The 15,275-nt window shown below is 33.7% G+C and overlaps 1 pseudogene; it reads right to left on the minus strand.

Annotated features, from left to right (window-relative positions):
- The window catches only part of LOC140157155 (polyamine-transporting ATPase 13A3-like), a 141,754-nt pseudogene extending 131,139 nt beyond the window's left edge, over positions 1-10,615 (minus strand).
- Positions 10,616-15,275: the final 4,660 nt, after the last annotated feature.

Below are 15,275 nucleotides of genomic sequence, written 5' to 3' on the forward strand. Positions count from 1 at the left end.
TGTTATTAAAAAACTTGTCATATTAATCGAGAATTCTGAATTGTTTTAAACAGTTTTGTAAATATGTCGCCTCCAAGTGGGTATGGAAAAGGTTTTACTTTCATTAGCTATAGAAAATTTGCACTTGCCGGTATTCTTTACGTCTGCTTCTACAACATGCATCAGACATCATGATCTCAAATATCTGCGATCAATACCGGAAAATTATCAACTAAAATTCAGCCATAGTTGAAACTGATTTACTTACAATAACATTGGAACATGTGAACTACTTCATGTTGATGAGACGGATAACGGTATTACAACTTAAGCAACGTGCACAGAATATCATACCCAAGTTTGTGAGAAATTTATGAATTTCCAACGTATGGTTTTTTTTCGGAGGTTAGAAATTGAGGAAGTAATAATCATGAGTATGATTTTACAGCATATGACCTTGAAGTTATATATTACTTTCATGAAAAGTGTAAAACTGAAAGCTATAGTGAATTTAGCATGCCAGAATGGACTTTTCTAGTTGAAATCCATACTCCCCCGACGACAGACATGACCTTAATCTCTAATACAGGGGGTGTAGATTTCAAGTGGAGTCACTCATTCATTACCCCATTTGAAATTCCCTGATCACACTGTTATTCAGCAGTTATACTGTTTCTCCTATTTAATATGGTAGCTCTTCTAAGAGCCTTTCATGTATTGTATTATTTTGTATTGTAGTGTATTCTATCGTGTTGTGTTGTGTTGTGTTGTGTTGTGTTGTGTTGTGTTGTGTTGTATTGTATTGTTTAGTATAGTATAGTATAGTATAGTATAGTATAGTATTGTATTGTATTGTATTGTATTGTATTGTAGTTTAGTGTACTCAAAAATGTATTCCATTTGATAAACTGTGTGATTACCTAAATGTATCTTCATTTTTTTTTTTTCAAAAAACGACATAAATAACACGATTAAAACGTGTAAAACAATGATCTGCAAATCAATTTATTCTTATGGGGTCATTTTGCACGACATTTAACATAACCTTAAAAACAAATCATTATAATAGTTTTGTTATTTATCGATAAATTTTACATTACTACGTGAAGAACATGTTGTCAATCAAAATACAACTCTAAGTTGATCTCGGTGATAACTCGAACGTTTCAACTGCAATGCAACTTATTCCCATTACGAACAAACTTAAATTAACACCTTATATTTTACTACAACCTGAAGTTTGATCATCACTCCAAATACTTATTCGACACTCTGTCATATAGCGCTCTTAAATACAATTCATATCATTCCAAATAACCAATTTCGAACACAGAACACAATAACAATGGAATAAAAACAAACGAATCTTAGAGCATCGCATCATCGCATCTGTTTTAACAAAACACCTAAATCAGAACAACGGTTAAACAAACACAGAAACCAGTGAGACATATCACTTACAAGAAAGCACCTATTCACTATTAGAATTACACTTACACTTATCATCTGTTGTGTTCTAGACTCTTAAGATAGTACTAGATAGCAGTTGTTAGATTTAAGTTACAAATTCACTACTTAGGAAGATTAACACTACGGCATTGAATACCACACGTATGTTCATCATGCGCCGATTAATAGGTACCAAATCTTTTTTTTTCGATACACCAAACCTTTCAGAGTAATGAAAGGACCCAATGCTGATTTGGTGAATACCTTATGTGTACAGATAATCGCGGGTAAATATTAACTTTGCGTATGGCAATAGCACTTTACTGGTACAAACCTGGGATGATTCTAAGATGTAGTTTGATCAAATCATAACAATGCTGACCTTAAATATTTCTGAATGAACATCGGCATCTTACTGATTCCAATACATTCCAATTGGCAGTTTCAAATATTCAATTTTCATTTGCCTTGCTTTTTGTTTCAAATGAGGCTACGCGTAGCAGTGATATTGGAATGAAAGGGATTAAACTCTTAGAAAACAATCGCAGAAGAAAAGTCTAATTTTAATCGAAGAATTTCTGTCATCACAAAGATGATAATAATGAGTGTTGACTTAAACTCTTACGTCATCCGCTGATGTAGACACATTTGCTACGTTAATTTCCTTTCCACACTTTGGATGAGGTATAGGGGTTTTATGAGAGAACATCAATAGTATCAGAATTTGTTTTAGATTGCAATTGTAATGAAAGACGCCACCTTGTTTCCATTAAACAATTACATGGTGTATTGTGGCAAAGTTAAAAGTTGAAACTTTGGAATTAAATTAGGGAAGCTTGAGAATGAGTTTGAATAATTTATTTGCGTACATCATTTTGGATCGATGTCACGACTGAACTCTTGAGAAGTATACTACATGGTGTTCTATCTAAAGTTGAAATTTTGCAACAATATATTTCTGTTCTTATTGTATTTGTAAAGTCGTATCTGTGTGTTAAATCAAATTATTCCTTGATATTTCTTTATCTGGATGGTTACTATTGTCTAAAATGAAGTGCACCAATAGCTTGTGGGTTGAATTCCCAACCAGTAATACAAACAAAATGGGCATAAAATCTATGTTCCAGTTTTATTTTTATTTTTTTATTATTTGCATTTGTAATTTATCACGAATACTTAGTACTATATGGTAATATATTTTTTTAATGATAACTTATTGTAATTCCCTTGTCTGAAAAGTAAAAGGCAAGTTGTAAGATATGTTTGTCATAAAAAATATATTTGATTTATCGCGAATCTTTTAAACCTTTATAAGTACATAATGCCAATGCGTTAACTTCAGAAAACGAAAGATTATTACTTAACTCAATAGGTTTTTCCTACCACCTGGGTAACAGGTAAACATATTGGAAATATGACCTTAGGTTTAGAGCATTTCTCCTGAGGTAGATTCCTCAAGGTATTGTCCAAAATGTTAGTGGACTACATTATCACATCTTGGCATGGATTAAGCTAATTCTGTAGGATGCTTGCGCTAACAGCATGTCTTTAATTAATCTTTAAACTTACAATGTATATAGATCAAATAACAATAGCAAAAACAAAAATCAGTTTATGAGAGAACATCAGCAGTATCAGAATTTGCAGTTATAATGAAAGCCATCACCTTGTTTCCATTAAACAATTACAATGGTGTATTGTGGCAAAGTTAAACGTGGAAATTAAATTAGGAATGAAAGATTGATAAAAAGTTTAAATAATTTATTTGCGCACATCGTTTTGGATCGATGTCACGACTGAACTCTTGCGAAGTATACTAAATGGTGTTCTATCTAAGGTTTAAATTTTGCAACATATTTTTCTCTAATTACTGTATTTTGTAAAGTCGTATCGGTAAACAACTTGCACATGAATTGGTCACGACGTGTCCCTGAAAAATTGAAATATTTACTTCATTTGTAATATTCCAATATATTTGAGAGTTCCGAGGTTTTTGAATTGTTAGTAGTATTTAGTAATATCTTTTTAATGATAACTTATTGTAATCACTTTTCTGAAAAGAATAATACGTAAAAAGCGCGTCGTAAGATATGCTTGTCATAAAAATATATTTGATTTATCGCGAATCTTTAAATCCTTTATAAGTACATAATGCCAATGCGTCATCTTCAGGAAACGAAAGATTATTACTTAACTCAATAGGTTTTACCTACCACCTGGGTAACAGGTAAATATATTGGAAATATGACCTCAGATTTAGAGCATTTCTCCTGAGGTAGATTCCTCTAGGTATTGTCCAAAATAGATATGTTAGTGGACTACATTATCACATCTTGGCATGGATAATGCTAATTCTTTAGGTTGCTTGTGGTCTATAGTTGATCTTAAAACTTGTAAATATAAAGGTAAAACAACAACAGCAACAAATATCAGTTTAAATGAGGGAACATCAACAGTATCAGAATTTGTTTTAGATTGCTATTATAATGAAATACGAGGCCTTGTTTCCATTAAACAATTACATGGTTTATTGTGGCAAAGTTAAACTTTGAAATTAAATTAGGAGTGAAAGATTGATAATGAATTTGAATAATTTATTTGCGCACATCATTTTGGATCGATGTCACGACTGAACTCTTGCGAAGTATACTAAATGGTGTTCTATCTAAGGTTTAACTTTTGCAACATATATTTCTGTTATTATAGTATTTTGTAAAGTCGTATCGGTAAACAACTTGTACATGAATTGGTCACGATGTGTCCCTGAAAAATTCAAATATTTACTTCATTTGTAATGTTCCAATATATTTGACAGATCAGAGGTTTTTGAATAGTTTTAATGATAACTTATTCTATTATCACTTTTCTGAAAAGAACAATACGTAAAAAGCGCGTCGTATGATATGCTTGTCATAAAAATATATTTGATTTATCGCGAATCTTTTAAACCTTTATAAGTACATAATGCCAATGCGTCATCTTCAGGAAACGAAAGATTATTACTTAACTCAATAGGTTTTACCTACCACCTGGGTAACAGGTAAACATATTGGAAATATGACCTTAGGTTTAGAGCATTTCTCCTGGGGTAGATTCCTCTAGGTATTGTCCAAAATAGATGTGTTAGTGGACTACATTATCACATCATGGCATGGGTTATGCTAATTCTTCAGAATGTTTGCGATATCAATATATCTGACAATCCACCACGAATGGGCTGTAATGTCGTGCAGAGCTTGTATTTGAGATATGGGCCTTTAAACCTCTCAAACAAACAATAGAAAACGAAGGATTTCTCAACACTTTTACTGCTTTTGTACTACCTTGCAAACAATAAAACAAGGACACGTAATATGTCATTGTAAAGCTTATTTTGAGGAGAATTTGCCTGTCCAATATTTCAAAAAGTGAAAAAGCCAACATAATTACAGCCCATTTCTGGTGGACGGTCATCATATAATGGTGTATTTATCTTTGAACTTGTAAACAAGTAAAACAACAAGAACAACAACAACAACAACAACAACCAATTTCAATCTGAATGCATGAGAATTACTCAACTGAATAGTTTTTATCTATTACCTATCTGGAAAACTGGTAAATATCGTGGACGAGATGTCCAACGATTTAGAGCAATGAGAGCAATTCTCTCGAGGCAGGATACTACAAGGGATTATCTAAACAGGAGGTGTTAGTGGACTACATAACACCGTAGCTTGTAGGATATATAGAGCATGACACATTGATGTGCGTTCTCACCTTGAAAATATTGCGGTTACTATAACAACATATTCAATGTATGCAGGTCACGTGATTGACACTTTGGTAATCTTATTAAAAGTTAGAAGGAAAAATCAATAGAAAATATTGATATTGAAAATTAAATGTATTGTGTAAAATATTGATATTGAAAATTAAACGTATTGTGTTTCGTCATTGATGTTTGGAATGGATGTTAATATAAAATGTACAAATATATCAAAACCTTAATATATATTAATGTACTCGATAATAAAATGATGAAGTCCATTTACTGCAGTATGCGAGCGTGTACATGTGGATGGGGTGTCCGGGGTTGGTGATAGGGAAGGGTGCGTGGAGTTGTGGGCGGGGGTGTGTGGGGTGGGTGGGAGAAAATGGGTAGGGATGTGGGGTGTTGGCATATATGTTAATTGTTCAATGTGAAATCCGGTTAGTAATTTACATTGATATTCCAGTAAATGGTAAAACCACATTGTTACAAGAATTGACATTGCACGTGAGTATGGGGAGTGGTTGCTTGTATCTTTGTTGGGGCAAGGTACGATTGTGTGCTTACCTATTCGGGTGTGTTGGGGTGGGTGGGCTTATAATAGTGCACGTATTGTGAAGTGTGCAAGTAGTAATATGTATGTCTTTGTGTTTAAAGAATTTTTAAATACCATATTAAGATTGATTTGCGATTAGGAGTATATTTTACATCGGCGTTCCAGTAAGTGGTAAAATTACAGTACTGCACAAATTGTATAATGGCCTTGCAAAAATAAAATTGAATGTTCTAACATAAAGAAATCATTTTGAATGAAATTTAGTAGTATATGGCAATATTTATTGTAGTTCACTTTTCTGACAAAAAGTAAAAGGTGCATCAAAAGAAGGTCATCTTTACACAAATTGTGTGTGTACTTGGATACAACAAATATTAATCCGAAATACCATTTGCTGTGTCATATACCGTGTTTACTCATAGATGGTTCAAATGGTGAAATTAGTAACATTTTCAAATGTTTCACATAGCATCTTATCAAAAACTTACAGAAATGTATTATATTGGACATTCATTTAAAATGACATTGTAATTTATGTTTTGTATGTTTGTAAGAGTCTTGTTAAGGATGGTCAAGTAGTTAACCATTTCAATGCGAAATCAAAGGTAGATATCATGTCGACATTTTTATCAATTCTAAAATGTTATTATTTTCATCAAAGTTGTTTTGATATATATTTCAAAATATGTCCAGGCAAGTACAAAAATTCCCTGCCTTAGTTTAGTTTGAATTGAAGACCTGCGACGATGATAGCATTGTACAAAACATCGGGGGAAAAGCCGCAGTATTTCTAAATAAAACCCTTTAAAATACTGTGAATTTATTGGGTGTTTGCCTTCGGTTATATTTCACCATGACAGTTTTGAGTAGAATTCCACGATTTGAAACCGTTTCTCTGCTGAAAAAGAAATTCCCTATCAGTGTGAGTTCAAAGTTGTCTAATTTACCATCAAATACCTTGCAATTATCTCGCTAAATTTGTCTAATTTAATTGCATAAGTCAATTCAAGTGCTTGTATACTTTAATTCCTGAAATAATTCCTTTTGTTTTATACTAAAATACGTGCATTGCCCCACTCATGTGCAGCTATTATTAAACACACTGCATGAAAGGGTAATCAAGAAATTCAACGCATGTACATCCTCTCATGATTGTCTTTGACTAGAAGCTTATCTTTACAAATCTGATCGAATCGATTCGGTCAGTGTCAAAAAATGCCGGACACGCGGATTTACAGCAAGAGGTCAAGAAAAGTCATTTTTATCGTGTTTACCAGAATCAAAAGTAGCGTAAATAAATGGTTAGCGAACAAAATCGATTTCAAATAATACTAGTACTGCAATTTAGAAAAGCAATTCCTCCGAGGGTTTCTACTTAATGTAAAAACAGTATAAGAAGTGACAAAGAATTACCGGAGAACCCTGACCTTGACTTAGCAATTTTATCCTATAATTGAGTGTGTTTTGTTTATATAGGTGGATATAAGTTATTATTCGATTTTGCTATTGTGTATATTTGGAATTTAATAGCTCTCATTTATTTGCTTTTTACTTTAATAATCTCTTAAATGGTCTAAATAGTTTAATTTGGTTATTTTCGTATTATAAATAGCAGTGATTTGATTTTTCTGGAGAAAGCGCTATACAAATCGCATCAATAAATCACGTCAATAAGTATAAAAATATATAAAAATAAAAACAAGTTGCTTGTTCTCTGGCAAAAAAACCCACAAATTGGGGGTTTGTCCTTGACAATTGAACAATTAAAGAAGTCATTAAGTATATTTTGGCTTAAAATTAACCCGTTAATAATAAGAGAAAAAGGGTTATTTCTTTGTAGAAGTAAATGTAATGTAGCAAACAGAACACAGAAGCTTTTTAAAAATATATAAATCCATAGCATTTCCTATATCACATTTGATTATACGCACATGTGTATAATGTGTGGGCGTATGTGCTCAAAAGTCAAAAAGATCAATCGCAGTTGATCAATATTATACACATTCCAGATATCGATCATTGTAATACAAAATTGCAATGTTTAGACTATGCAATGACGACTATATTTATCGTAAACAGTTTACCTTTTTCATTTTATTTGTCCACACAATCACACTTAAACAAATTTAACATTTCTCTCGTCATTCGCAATTCCCATTTGGCTAAAAAAAATCTCAGCAATAATTCATCGTTTTCATTCAGTAGCCAACCTTATTGCTCTGCGTGCTAGCCATCAACATAAAAAGTCCAAGTTTTGAGATATTTTGTCGAAATATCAAGACCTATCTTAAGAACCACTGAACCAATACTATGCTTATTTGTACTCATTTTAATGCATTTTTCATGCTGATTCCAATTATGGTCATGAAAATAAACAATTATGACATTTTTGAATTTTTGAAAATTGAAATTGAAACTTGTCGTCTGCAGTCGACACCCGCGTGGAGAGAGTTATATGTGTAACTGGATTAGAAAATTGATATTTACTGATTAATGGGGCAAACATTTTGCAACATCAGATAAAGAATTCCAAAATAGCCTTATACGGCGTAGGAACTCACTCTGCTCATACATCATTAACGTGAAGGGTCAGTCACTATTTGTCTTGTGACCATACCATCATCTCGTAAATGGTCACTTTCCGTGCTTTGCAGGTGTTTTTCTGTTGGTGATTATACTTTTACCTCGCTGCCGATGCAATGACCAGCTTATACTAATAGCGAAGTGTCCAACACAAACGATACTCAGTTTATTTTCAATTTACTGCTGATAAATGATAATGATGTTCATCTTCTTGGACTTGAACTCAGGTTAACTTAGCTCTGAAGTCCAATCTATCAAGGATTTATGCATCTTTTTTTTTTATTAGTTACGGATATATAATTTAATGCTTATGTTAATTACTTCGTTAGCAACCAGGTCTGTTATTGTTTTTGTTAGATCTAATGATATGTTTTCGCAATATTTTTCATTATATGTTATAGATATAATGCTGTTTCTAATTTCGTTTTATACTTCATATCAAGTCCCAAAACAAAATATATATATGCCAATTAGTAAAAGACACAAAAGTATGAATATTTCCTCACAATTTCTTAATTTTTTTGTGCAGCAAAATTTCTCTCCAAATGCCAATTGCTCTGAATAATGCATCTTGGTTTCCACATTTTTTCAGAATTCTTCCTATTTTCAAAATACTTTCAATTCGACCTTCTTTACACAGTGTTAATCATTTTATAAAAGCATTGGGTTTTTTTTACTCTCTGAAATAAAAATAACCGTTTCCTTAGAGATGTTTGAAGCCAAAACAAACGTCTTTCCTTCTCACTTTTTCAATTTTCATATCACACAATAACGCAATAGCGTCATTTAATATTAAACCACACACTGTTACTCAATCTTCCATCAGCAATAAACCACAATATTCTTCTAATCCCAGTAGAATATCTCGATTCAATAACTCAAATGACTAGATATTATTTCATTCTGCACATACAGCCAATTTAACGGTCAAATTATCGCGCGCCAAAATGGCTATTTAAAGCGTAAATCCCCGTCTTGCAGACTATAAACGTTTGTTTTGCACGATTTCCGTCCCGCCAATTTTAGCCCAGCCATTATCTCATTTTGCCGTCTCAATTGCCCGATTCTATTCCGGAACTCTTCCGTCTCCTATCACTTGCACTAATCTCTAGGCTAAAAGTGCAACCAACAGGAACCCTTATAACCTTACAATAGATAAAGTCAGCTAAAGCCAAAGGAAATATAACCCACTCTTCGACATCACTACATCGAGAGAGTAATATGATCCTAATATAATATGGGTGCTTTTTTTTCTAATCTAGAAAACTTTCAACCAAAAGGTAGATAAATTCATCTTGACTGGACTTCAGGCATGGTTGACTTAGCTGTGTGTATAATAGCTACCACGAGGGTTGGATCGTTATAACTTCTTCGGTTTCGATATCCAATGAATTGTGCATGTTTGGCGGGCATTTAGAAAAATGTTACGAGTTAGCAAGATACATTTACCAGGAATGCAACATCAAAACCATTCACTATAAGTAAAGAAATCTACGGCTAGGTTGGCGGCTTCTAAACGGGTTACGAAGTGGTAAACTTACCGCTTAGGCGACTCCGTAACAAATTGTCGTGCGCCATGATTTGGAGCAGTATTAGCTTCCCGAAAAGGACTCTCTGGAGGTCCGGAACATTCAAATTTATCCACACACTGAAGTATACGGCTTGCAACTTTATCCCGTACTTTGTCCACGTTATCCATGTTTAGCGATGCTTACCGAACACTGACTCAAACGCGAGTGAAGCATTCATCTACCACTTTCAACGCCTACGGCGCAACTACCTTCATTAGCATAGTACATTTTAATTTTATCCCTGATTGTGCTGCTCTTGTTGGTCGATCTACCGCTGACTATAACAATCTCACTTTCTTTAGAGACTAAAAGAGTCAAAAGACGCGGAAACAGACACAGTCATGCACATCCTTCGGGTAAAGGGGTAATTAATTGATTGTCTTTTTTTCTCTACTTAATACCGGTTAATGATGAAATCTACGCACTAAGACACGAGCAACATTCTAGGTAGTTAATCGGCTCACACAAGAGTTGCCAAATGAGTTCAAGCTCGTGAAATACACGGTTTCCTAAAGTCAAGACGATCAACATAATTTGGGCATCACTGCACCTATGTTCTCATCATGTCCATTAAATATCTCCTTTTCAAGACAACTCAGTCAATTCATAACCAAGCGTACTTCCTATAGTTTCCCCGTCGTGCGAGAGAGAAAAATTGTGTTTTAATTTACACTTTTAGAATGAGAGGACTGCTTGTGTTAAGTACGTAGTGAATATAAGTTTGCGTGGCCCGTTCCCTGCGTTATATAGCTCCAACTTATCATAATCTGTCGTTGTGTGATAGTAATCTAGGCGGGCCGCCTTTTTGGAAAAGGCGGGCTAATCCACACTAGCACAAATCACAGTCAGTTTGATTTAGCTAAAGCGAAGCACAGCAGAGAGAATCAGCACGTGATTACACGTGAGACCATTTTAATATATAATATGTAGAAATTGTAATCGGAGAGTTACATCGCTCGCACACAGCTAGAACACGTTCTTAATAAGAGAGATAAAGAATTTTTTACCATCATGGATGAAAAACGGGTTGACCTTGTGGTTGAAATTCTTGCCAGGCAACTACCATCTATTGTAATGCATTGCTACTATAACTAATTATTTCTATTTCTAATGTTAATTTTATTTGTAAATGACAGTCCATAGCTTCTTAATTACATGTAGGAAAGTTTATGACGAACCTGCTATGGTGTGCTACAAGCATTGCATTATTTTGTACTTTGAAATCACAGTGTATCGTGTACTGTCCAGTAGGATGTACTCAGGATGACAGAATAACCAACATATGTGATACAACTTCACTTGGGCGCTTTATAAGCCAAAAACGCCATACCATATTAATTGTATTTTTCTAATTAGCAATTGATATTTCAAAGGGGCTAAAAAACACACAAAATGATATTACAAGTTAGAAACTAGTACGATGCAAGTTAATCATAATGACCAAATGCCTTGGAGTAACCGGGTCGGGCGTAAGGCGATGTGATTATTATAAGTTACAAGCATGTACAAGTTACAGATCATTGACCCAGTGAATTCTTTAGAGTAACAGGGCGTAAGACGATGTGAGACACTTGATGCTCATGGTGAGAAGATCTTACTGAAGGCACAAGGCCCGCGAAATGAAAATTATAAAATAAAATGAGATGAACAAATATTAGATAAACAGTAATTTTAATTAAACTTCTTTGATTGAAATAGGTATCCATTCGATCTATGCAAGGCCATATACTATATACATAGACTAATATCTTTGATTGCAATGTGTGAATGAATATCCGCGATGTTTCAAAAATATATCCCATATATATTAGAATAATTAAATATTTTCACCATTGGTTGTATTGGATATTTGGAGACTTGTGTTTCCATACCCAGGGTTTTATATTTAAATCGGTTTAAACTGCCACAGTGGGCTCTGTAATGTCACTGGATATTGGACAATTGTGGTTCCATATACAACTGGTTTAATCTACCACAGTATTAAAGCTATAATATTCTTAGATGTTGGACAATAATTATGGTTCCATATAACTGGTTGTAGCTACCACAGTGACCTCTCTAATGTCATTGGATATTGGATACTGGTGGTCCCATATTCACTGGTTAAAGCTGCCAATGTGAATCCAATGTCCTTAGATACTTGTAATTCTAAGGTAAGCTCTGGTGTCATTGAGTATATTGAATAACTGTGAACCCATATAACCAGTTTAAGCTGTAAAAGCTCTGGTGTACTTGGATTGGGTAATTGTGGTACCATATAACTAGTTTAAGCTGTTAAAGGTTTGGTGTACTTGGATTTGGTAATTGTGGTGTCATATAACTAGTTTAAGCTGTAAAAGCTCTGATGTACTTGGATTGGGTAATTGTGGTGCCATATAACTAGTTTAAGCTGTAAAAGCTCTGGTGTACTTGGATTGGGCAATTGTGGTCCCATTTAACTAGTTTAAGCTGTGAAAGCTCTGGTGTACTTGCATTGGGTAACTGTGGTTCCATATTACTAGTTTAAGCTGCAAAAGCTCTGGTGTACTTGGATTGGGTAATTGTGGTTCCATATAACTAGCGTAAGCTGCAAAAGCTCTGGTGTACTTGGATTGGGTAATTGTGGTGTCATGTAACTAGTTTAAGCTGTAAAAGCTCTGGTGTTTTTGGATTGGGTAATTGTGGTGCCACATGACTAGTTTAAGGTGTAAAAGCTCTTGTGTACTTGGATTGGGTAACTATGGTGCCATATAACTAGTTTAAGCTGTATTTGGATTGGGTAATTGTGGTGCCACATGACTAGTGTAAGTGTAAAAGCTCTGGTGTACTTGGATTGGGTAATTGTGGTTCCATATAACCAGTTTATGCTGTAAAAGCTCTGGTGTTCTTGGATTGGGTAATTGTGGTGCCAAATAGCAAGTATAAGCTGTAAAAGCTCTGATGTACTTGGATTGGGTAATTGTGGTGCCATATAACTAGTTTAAGCTGTAAAAGCTCTGGTGTACTTGGATTGGGTAATTGTGATGCCATATAACTAGAAGCTGTAAAAGCTCTGATGTACTTGGATTGGGTAATTGTGATGCCATATAACTAGGAGCTGTAAAGGCTCTGGTGTACTTGGATTGAGTAATTGTGGTTCCATATAACCAGTGTAAGCTGTAAAAGCTCCCCAGCAAACACAAAAACGTTTTTTTTTGTTTTATTTTGTTATATTTTGGGTTTTGGTTTAGGTAAAACTTTTTAATAACATTAAAATGTCGGGTTATATAAAGGTCATGAAATCGTTTTAAAACGTTTTGTATGAAAACACACTACAACAATATTTTTAAAATGTTTTCGAAATGTCATTGTAAACTATTATTGCAAACATTTTTGGCCAAATATTTGGTCAACACTTAAATAACATTATGTTAAAATATTTGCACCCAGCAAACACAGAAATGTTCTTAAAATGTTTTTTACAAAACGTTTGAATAACATTTAAATGTCGGGTTATATAAAGGTCGTGAAAACATTTTAAAAACGTTATTGTAAATATTTTGGGCAAACATTTTTTGCAAAATATCTTTTCAACCCCAAAATAACATTCTGTTTAGAATGATTTGTACCAAGTTTTCAAAAATGTTTTTGGAATGTTATTAAAACGTTTTTATACCCTTTATATAACCCGACATTTTAATGTTTTCTGTAAAACATTTGTGTTTGCTGTGCTGTAAATTACCAACAAATGTTATTTAATGTTATGAAAACGTTTTATACCATTAATATACCCTTTATATAACCCGACATTTAAACGTTTTCTGACAACCTTTTATAACCTTTTGCGAATGATGTCGAAAACGTTTTGTGTTTGCTGGGTCTGGTGTACTTTGATTGGGTAATTGTGGTTCCACAAACCAGTTTTAACATGCTAAAGTAAGCCACGGTGTCCTTAGATTTTGAATAATTGTAATTCCTTATAACCAAAAGCTCTGGTGTACTTGGATTATGTGATGGGGTTCCACGTAACTAGTTTAAGCTGTAAAAGCTCTGGTTTACTTGGATTGGGTTTTATAAACCATTATTAAGCTGCCAGAGTAAGTTTTGGTGTCCTTGGATATTGGATAATTGTGGTTCCATATAAACCAGTTTAAGCTACCAAGGTAAGCTAAGTCATAAATCGACTCTTAGCCTGTAACATATATAGAAAACTACGTTGATGGTGCTTATATCTAATCTGGAACGGATAGCTGCACCTCAGAAGGTTGCGATATAGTACCACATTACTAAACTATATTAATACTATTTTGAAGTTGTATCCAGGGCAGATATTACATTTACGCCTTTATTACAAAACACGGCGATACAGTTTTGCAACCGTGGATCTCATCATCTGGAAACATTACACTAGAAGCAGCAGAGCCAATGTGTCTCTCTTAACCCAGATATGAAGAAAGTGGAGATTTCATTGGAAATTTTAACCTACTACTAAATTGATTGAGCTATTTTTTTATTTGTTATATTGGGTACATCGCATAAAATGTCTTCTCTTACAAGTGATGGGTAACTGTATCGCGAATGTGTCCCTATCCACGTGGCCTGTTTCTGGATTACGAAAGTGACTAATTTATTTGAATCATTTAAAAGTGAGCTTCTGATTAAAGTATGTGTATGTATGTGTCATCTTTTGAATGAAACATTGCGTGACCTTGGAATGGAACACGGAAACCACTTAATTTAGCTCTATTGTTCTTGAGTGCTGTAATGTTTTATATTGCCAAAAATTATAATATACCCATTGGCTTGACTGGCTTTGATACACAGTTGTTTGATGTGATCATTTATTGTTTTTTCTATATAAAAAAAACCCATAATGTTCAATTCTAGACCTGGACACTACCAACAGCTATCGCACTTACATATATATATATTTAGCTATTTTTAACATAGATTTTCGTATCTTTATCAACTTATTTATCTTTTTCTGCTTTTTTGTGGTAATTTTTATCTAACGGTATATTTGTTTGCAAATTGAGGGCGCTATTTACATATATTTCTAGCCAAAAATATAAGTTATTCCTTACATTTCATGATAAAAAGGTTTTTCCTTGTTATTTGTTACTCTTTACCTGATGTTTTAATACCATTATACTAGTGTCTACCCCTTGTAAAGATGAAAGCCAGATTTAAGATATATAGCGCCATCGGTGTTCACCTTTTCTTTAAAATAACTACATTATACATACCATCAAACAATCGTGGATAAGAACTTGAATTTCTTCATAGGTCTTTTGCCATAATAAGATATACGTTTCTGGGAATTCACGAGCCGCCAGACGGTTCATTACCCCCTCTCATCCATGACTTTTTACCCTTGTATAAGCCTTCAGTTATACGCGTGCATGCTATTGTATACTTGTAGTTGGAT

Source organism: Amphiura filiformis, chromosome 7 (genome assembly GCF_039555335.1).
Source record: "Amphiura filiformis chromosome 7, Afil_fr2py, whole genome shotgun sequence".
Classification (NCBI taxonomy): Eukaryota; Metazoa; Echinodermata; class Ophiuroidea; order Amphilepidida; family Amphiuridae; genus Amphiura; species Amphiura filiformis.